Source organism: Phyllopteryx taeniolatus, chromosome 1 (assembly GCF_024500385.1).
Source record: "Phyllopteryx taeniolatus isolate TA_2022b chromosome 1, UOR_Ptae_1.2, whole genome shotgun sequence".
In the NCBI taxonomy this organism is placed as follows: Eukaryota; Metazoa; Chordata; class Actinopteri; order Syngnathiformes; family Syngnathidae; genus Phyllopteryx; species Phyllopteryx taeniolatus.
In genome coordinates this window covers 16,167,553-16,175,036 of record NC_084502.1, presented here as the reverse complement: position 1 = coordinate 16,175,036, position 7,484 = coordinate 16,167,553, and positions in this window count along the sequence as shown.

Genomic DNA, 7,484 nt, shown 5'->3' with positions numbered 1-7,484 from the left:
AAAATGAGGTGCCTTTTACACCACACAAATAGGCCATACAAAACTTGGGCATCGACAAGATAAATATTCCCCCCCCCCAAAAAAAAATTTGGTTCAACATACATCACATAGGAACTCTCATAGAAACAATTGAATACAGTAACCAGAATCACACATGTATGACAGAGACTGAACTTTCTCAACACCAAGAAGCGCTTCAACTTGAGTCATTGACTCAATCAAACAACATACCGGTCTAACAACTCTACCAAAACGTGAAAGAAGCCTCCGCTCAATATCATATTCCCCAAGGCCAGTAGTGTCAACAGGTGGAGGCTGTGAGCGAATGGAAGAGTGAGGGGAGCCACTGTCACCATCCAACCCACTGAGGACAGGAAAGGATGGCACAGGTAGAGGTGGAAGATCTGTGATAAGGACTAAGTCGGTGGCAGACTGTCGGACCCATGATGCCGTACGATCCTCATCACACTCACTCAAACAGGCCAGGCAAGAGAAGTCATGACTGTTGCAGCTCCAGTGTCCACAGCTGACACTTGAGGCTCATGTACAGAACAGATTGAAGGGCCATTGTTCATGCTGACAGCACGGTGGGTAGCATGATCATCCAAACACGCACCCAAAGGCAAAAAAGTTCACCTGAAGGAGCAAGTTGCAGTGCACCACACGCTCACGCCCATCCCGATCCCTGATCCGGTAGATATGAAGAGCAGGTTTAGAGTCCACAGCTGTGTAGACGACAGGCTCCCATTTGTCAGAAAGCTTCCGCTTGCCGCGGATTCCCTTGTTTGCCACCAGAACCTGGTCACCCAGTGTAAGAGGCACACATTTAGTCCTTTTGTTGTACTGGTCAGACTGGTGCTTTTGCTCCACTGCACTGTTCTCCTGACCCAGGAGCATGGCGGTGCGCAGATCATCCACAAGTGTCTTCACATAGGCATCATAGTTACAAACAGTGTTGTCACAAAGGACATTCCGGAACATGAGGTCAACGGGCAGTCTGGGAACCCGCCCGAACATCAAATAGAAAGGCGCAACCCTGTGGGTTCATGGACAGTGCAGTTGTATACAAAAGTCATGGACTGGATCATCTGTGGCCATTTATGCTTCGCCCTTGGGGGGAGGGATCTTAACATGTTGGCAAGGGTATGATTAAATCTCTCTGTTGTCCCGTTCCCCATAGGATGGTAGGGTGACGTCCGAGATTTTCCAACACCGCTCAACGCCAGGAGCTCAGCAACCAATTCGCTCTCAAAGTTTGCTCCCTGGTCTGAGTGTATACGTTGAGCAAAGGCATACACACAGAATAATTAATCCCAAAGCTTCCTAGCTACGTTCTTAGCGGTCTGGTCTTGGCACGGGAATGCAAGCGCCAACTTCATGAAATGATCAGTGATCACAAGAACATCCACAGACTTGTTATTTCTGTCCTCAGCTGACCAGAAGTCAATGCACGCCAGTTCCAGTGGAGCACTAGTCCTGATGTTCTCTAAGGGGGCTCTTGCAGCTGGCTCTGGTGTTTTGCTGAGAATACATCTATGGCAGGTCCTCGCATGGTTGCGCAAGTCCTTCTCCATGTCATACCAAAAGAAACGCTGACGAGCCAGGGAGAGTGTGCGTGGTTGACCTTGATGGCCAGCATGGTCATGGACACCAGCCAGCACCTCCGATTTCAGGGAATCAGGAACGACAAACTGAAATCTCTTGTGTCTCGTCAACGGATCTTTCACCACCCTGTAGAGGACGCCATCAAGGAAGGTAAGCTTGTCCCACTGTTTCAGAATCCTCAGTGTTTGCTGACTCTCGTGATAGCGCTCACGCCTGGGAGGTCTGCGCTTACGCTCAACATAATGAGCAGGCAAAAAATCCTGGCCAGGTGTTGGCAGCATCGCCAGATGATCAGCCATAGACATAGCACGATGTCTCGGGGCACTATCCCAGTCTCTAAGAGATGACAAGAGAGACGAGACATCGTCAGATGTCAAAGAAACCGCAACAGCATCTGTGACAGGTGGGCCGTCCAATGACTGAGGCAGGCAGGTCAAACGGAAAGCGTCCTGGACACCGCCATCTTTTACATCACAGACCTGTTCCAGCAGTTCAGAATACGGCTCAGACAAGAGCCGCTGAGCTACAGGCTTCACAAATGGGTCCCTACTCATGGCATCTGCCACAACATTCAGTTTACCAGGAACATACTTTAACTCGAAAGAGTATGGGGCTAGCTTGGAGACCCATCGTTGTTCGCAGGCATCAAGCTTTGGCTTGGTCAGGATGTATGTGAGGGGATTGTTGTCAGTCCAAACTGTGAATTTATGACCCTTGAGCCAATGGCTGAATTTATCACATACAGCCCACTTCAGAGCCAAAAATTCAAGCCTGTGTGCAGGATATCTACTTTGGCTGCGGCTGAGCGACTGGCTGGCAAAGACTATGGGTCTCTTCACCAGCTGGAACCTGTGACAGCACAGCACCCAGCCCATCCATGGAAGCGTCGGTGGAAAGAACAAATGGCCTCTCAAAATCAGGATGTGCCAGCACCACACAGTCAAGGAGAGCACCTTTGAGGCCCTCAAATGCTTTTTCAAAAGCAGAAGTCCAATCATGAGGATTCTACTTACAGAAAGTTCCAGCTTTCCCATGACCATGGGGGCCTTTAAAACTCCTCTTCTGGCCTGCAGACAGAGCAAAGAGTGGCTTAGCAATTCGAGAGCATCCAGGGATGAAATGTTGGTAAAACATCACCATGCCAACAAATGACCTCACTTTCTTTGGGGATGGGGTAAGACCATCAGCATCCTTGAGATCTACCTTTTGGAAGCCAGTAATGACCCTCACCTTTTCCTGGTCAACTGAAACTCCATTAACATCCACCACATGACCCAGGAACCTGACAGACTGTCTGAGAAGGTGACACTTTTTTGGTGCAAGCTTCAGATTGCTTGCCCTCAAGCGAGAGAACACGACTTCCACGCGTTTCAGGGCCTCCTCTTCTGAACGCGCAAACAACAGTAAGTCATCAAGATAGCAAAGGAGACTGGAAAAGTTCATGTCACCAAAGATGCTGAGCATCATTCGCATGAAGGAAGCTGGACTGTTGCATAACCCCTGAGGTGTAGTGAAGGCCGTGTAGCCCTGTCAGACTCATGAACTGGGATGTTATAAAATCTGGATGTGAGATCCATGGTGCTGAAGAGGGCGTTTCCGCCAAGAGCAGCAAGACAGTCGGACTGATGGGGTAAAGGGTGGGCATCCTTCACAGTTTTGGCATTAAGCCAGCGGACGTCAGTGCAGCTCCTCAAGTCCCCCGATTTTTTCCAAACCATCACCAATGGTGAGGCATAGTCACTGATGGACTTGCTGATGATGCCCTTCATCTCCATTTCTGACAACACCTCTCTGTTTATGATAGTGTGCTGGGGGAATACGTCGGAAGGGTAGCCGAAAGGGGCGGTCATCAGTGAGGTGAATACGATGAACATACTCCTTGGCTTTACCATAGTCCACCTTGTCCTTAGAGAAGACATCTTGATAGACCAACACCAGCTCAGCCAACTGCCTCTTCCACTCATCTGACACCTCACAGCCACTGATGTTCAGGTCACTCAACCCACAGTCTTTAAGCTGCTGTGACAGGTCAGGTGCCGCACCAAATGATGGAGTAGGTCTGATCAGCTGGTCATCCTGAGATTTGCACAGCCCTTGAGCAATGGGAATATCCTCAACAGCAACACAAGTGAACACATCAGCAATCTTGGCATTGCGTCGCATTATCAATGGACACGGTGTGGGGTTGAGAACCTTCATGGGGATCCAGTGATCCCCCCACATGGGCGTAATGACTCGCCCCACCATGATGTTCTTAGGAGTGGAACGGGCGGATGAAGGCTCAACCATGACAGTGCTCCCAGCCGACACTAGAGCAGATGGTGGCAGTTTCCCCCACACAACATACTCTGTCTGTGGCTGCAAGGTGACAGCCTGTTGCAATTTTACTGTGCCAATCTTGTCTGGGATTTCGGGGCCTGACCAACGGGAGATACAGGACAGTAGCTGGAGAAACTGTTCACATTCCCGGTCAGTGTTGCTTGAGGAAACAAGATCCCAGTACTTTTTGTCTGATTTCATATTTTGAATGAGGGGCCGGAGTACATTGGTCCCTATAATGAGTTTGTCTCTCTGCCCTGGCACTACAAATGTTGGAACCAAAAACCTGGAACTATAAATGTCAATGTCCAAATCATAGATACATTTAGGGCGAGTGAGAAGGCCCCCACATCCGATGAGCACCACGCTTTCAGGTACAGGCTGAGGAGCCAAGACAACGCCAGCCAGCAGCGCTAAGCTTAGACTGCGCTTTTTCACTGAGTGTGCATGACATTCTCCCTGAATCGAGCATCCCTCTCACTCCCTGACAGCGACTGGAGCATAAAACAACTCACTCGCTCCTTCAACTCTATGTGACCCCACCAGGATTACGGTCTTGTCAGCAGGGTACACATTGCAACAATTCATGTACACAGACCGAAGATCTGGTGCACTGGTGAGGGTGTCTTGAACGCTGCCCACGCTGCCCCTCTCGTCGCATGGGCTGGTTAGTTTAAAGTGGGTGTGGAGGAAGGGGCCATTGGTGCGGCTGGATTTATTGAAGTCTGTGAGCACTCACGCCTCACATGGCCAGGACTGTAACAATTGAGACATAGCCTGTACAGTCTACAGTGTGAATTGGTTGAGTGTTTCCAAACTTTGGATGATGTATGTTGAGCACCCCGCTGGCCACGGGAAGGACTGGGCCAATTGGTGCGCCTTTGACTAGTAGAAAGGGAAGCAGTGCACAAGGACAGAACTTTGTCAAACATAGCCACCATCTGTTGAGAGCAAGGATCGGCTGCTGAGGGACCGAAAGCAACAGGAGACGGGTGAGCAGCCTGCATATGTGGCAAGGAGCAAGAAGCAGAAGGTAGACGCAGATTCACAGCTCCATCAGGTGACTGAGGTTGGCCAATGGCTGCAGTGGATGAGAGGGCGGGCATAGGGTGAGATGTTGTCTCACACATCACTGAGACAGGCACTGGAACACCTGTGTGGCCGGTGACATCAACAGGGCCCTGACCAGGGGCAGGGACACATCTTGCATTTTGTGAGTGAACTACATTCACCCTTGTTTTCCTCACATGACTATCCAGCCGGTCCTGGACCTCAGTTGCAGTCCATTTCTCAGGAGCCTTCAGTTAAAAAGACAAGGCGAGACCAGGATCAGGACAGTGGTTAATAAAAATCATGACAACTTCTGCACTGGGGTCCTCCACCAGTTTGCCTCGCCTGCGAAGACACTCATCCGCAACATCAATAGACTTGTTGAGGCGGATCCAGTAGTCCATAGGATCTTCACCAGCCCGCGGAACGGTGCCGTAAAAGTCTTTAATGGGCAGGCTGGAGAAAGTCAGCTCACTGAAGTTGCACTTTAGTATCTCAAACACAGCAGTCAACATCTCAGCCCCACTCAATGCAGGGCGGCTGCATAGCGACACCCTGACCAGATCTCTAGCTTTGCCAGTCAACCTGGACATCGTCAGGTCAAACATTTCTGTAGGTGTTTTACAGTCCATTCTAGATAGGTAACACCTCATCATATCCTCCCATTCATGAATGGAGAATGCATCTGTGTGGTCACACTTAAAGTACGGCGGTGCCTTAATGTCTGACTGAACAACAACTTTCAGCTGTGACTGATCCTGCCAAGGGGAAGGCTGGCCGACAGGAGACTGTGGCTGGCTGCAACTGGGTTGGTACATGGTGCTGAGATTTGCCGTGATACTATCACCAATCTGTTATCTTTTTTGCCAAATCAGTAATTATGTTACCCAGTGCCTCAGTAGTGATAAAATAGGTTGGCTGGGAATCCGTCTGAACAATAGGAGTAGAGCTAGCTGCAGGGATTAATGGCTGGCGTATCATTGACTGGTCCGCTATGCAGTTATTACTAGGTGGCCTTGGCCTACCCCTTCCAAAACATAACGAGGGAACTTGCTGACCCCTACCCACATCATTTAATCCAGACATTGCAATAATAGTGTTCTTCTTTCCCACACCAAGAAAAAATGGAAATCACAAAGAAAAATGGAAAAGGATATTATCAGGGGCCATCAACCCAGCAATGCTCAGGAAGCCAGCAAAACACAGCAAAGGAACAAACATTCACAGTGTCCCATCATAAGGCAAAATAGCCTGTCAAATGTTAGGCATCAAATCACCCGAACGGAGAAACTGAGCAAAGTAAGTAACAGGACCAGTATAATAATACAAATGCAGTGAAATCCGTACACAATATAGCAACAATCCTGTACTACTAAATAGATGACGTAGTTGTCAGCAAGAGCTGGCGCAGGCGGGAGCGGAAGAGAAGAGCAGATCAGTCGGCTGCACCAAGTGTGACCGGTGGTCTTTTGCGTTGTGTCGGTTCGAAGAATGGTGTGACACCGGGACCTTTTTGGCGACGATCTCCTTTTATTCTGACAGAATAAATAACAGCAGAACCTCCGTATAAATTTCACTGTCCACTCGTGCTCCTACACAAAGAAAATACAGATGACATCGGCAACCCGGAAGTCAGTTCGGCTTGTCACAGCGGTCTTCAACTGTTAAAAATACTATTATTAAATGTAACTCCGCTGACATGCACCCATTATTTGACAGGAAAAGACATAACAATAACATTGAGACTAAAGATGTATAATAAACCAAGAGAAACATTAGGATGGTTCAGGATTACCAACTGAATGAAATATGGTCACCCACCTCTCCCACAGGACGATTGTACAAAAGGGCAGAGGCGGGGCCGCAGAAAACATTTATAGTGGGGAGCACAGAAAAAGAAATTACAGGAGGAGGAGCACCGAGCTACATACACAGTTTACACTGGATCGGAAGGCATTTTCCTGTCAGGCAGCAACAGATTTTGTGTAATTATACCTAAACTACCTAAAAAGTACAAAACTAAAAACTTAACTTCAACTTAAACTGCTTAAGTGCAGTAACCAAGTCTTGTTACTCTGCCCTCCTCCTTAAGGGGAAGTTTTGCTGTGAATTCCAACATGTTTTGAAACAAATCCAGGTGTTACCAGCAGTGAAAAGTGGTGCCGTGAGACTTTCTCACCGCTCGCAGTTTGAATGAGAAGCTGAGTGCACACCTGTTTCTCTTCTCAGCTCTGTAATTTGTTGTTGTTATTGTTGTTGTGCAGCACCTAATGTTTAGCTGCCTGAGTGATGGGAAGTAACAAAGTACTTAGGTTTTTGTTTAGCCAGAAATTCTTACATTTAGAATACAGGTAACCCTATGCCCTTTTAAAGTTTAATACTGAATAACGCTGCATTTGAAAAAAAGTGAAATGAATATTTAAATGAAGGAACATATAAACGAATGACGTGTTTCAAATGGCGAAATAATGGATAAGATGATTCTTCACATGCCACCCGTTCATCCTTTC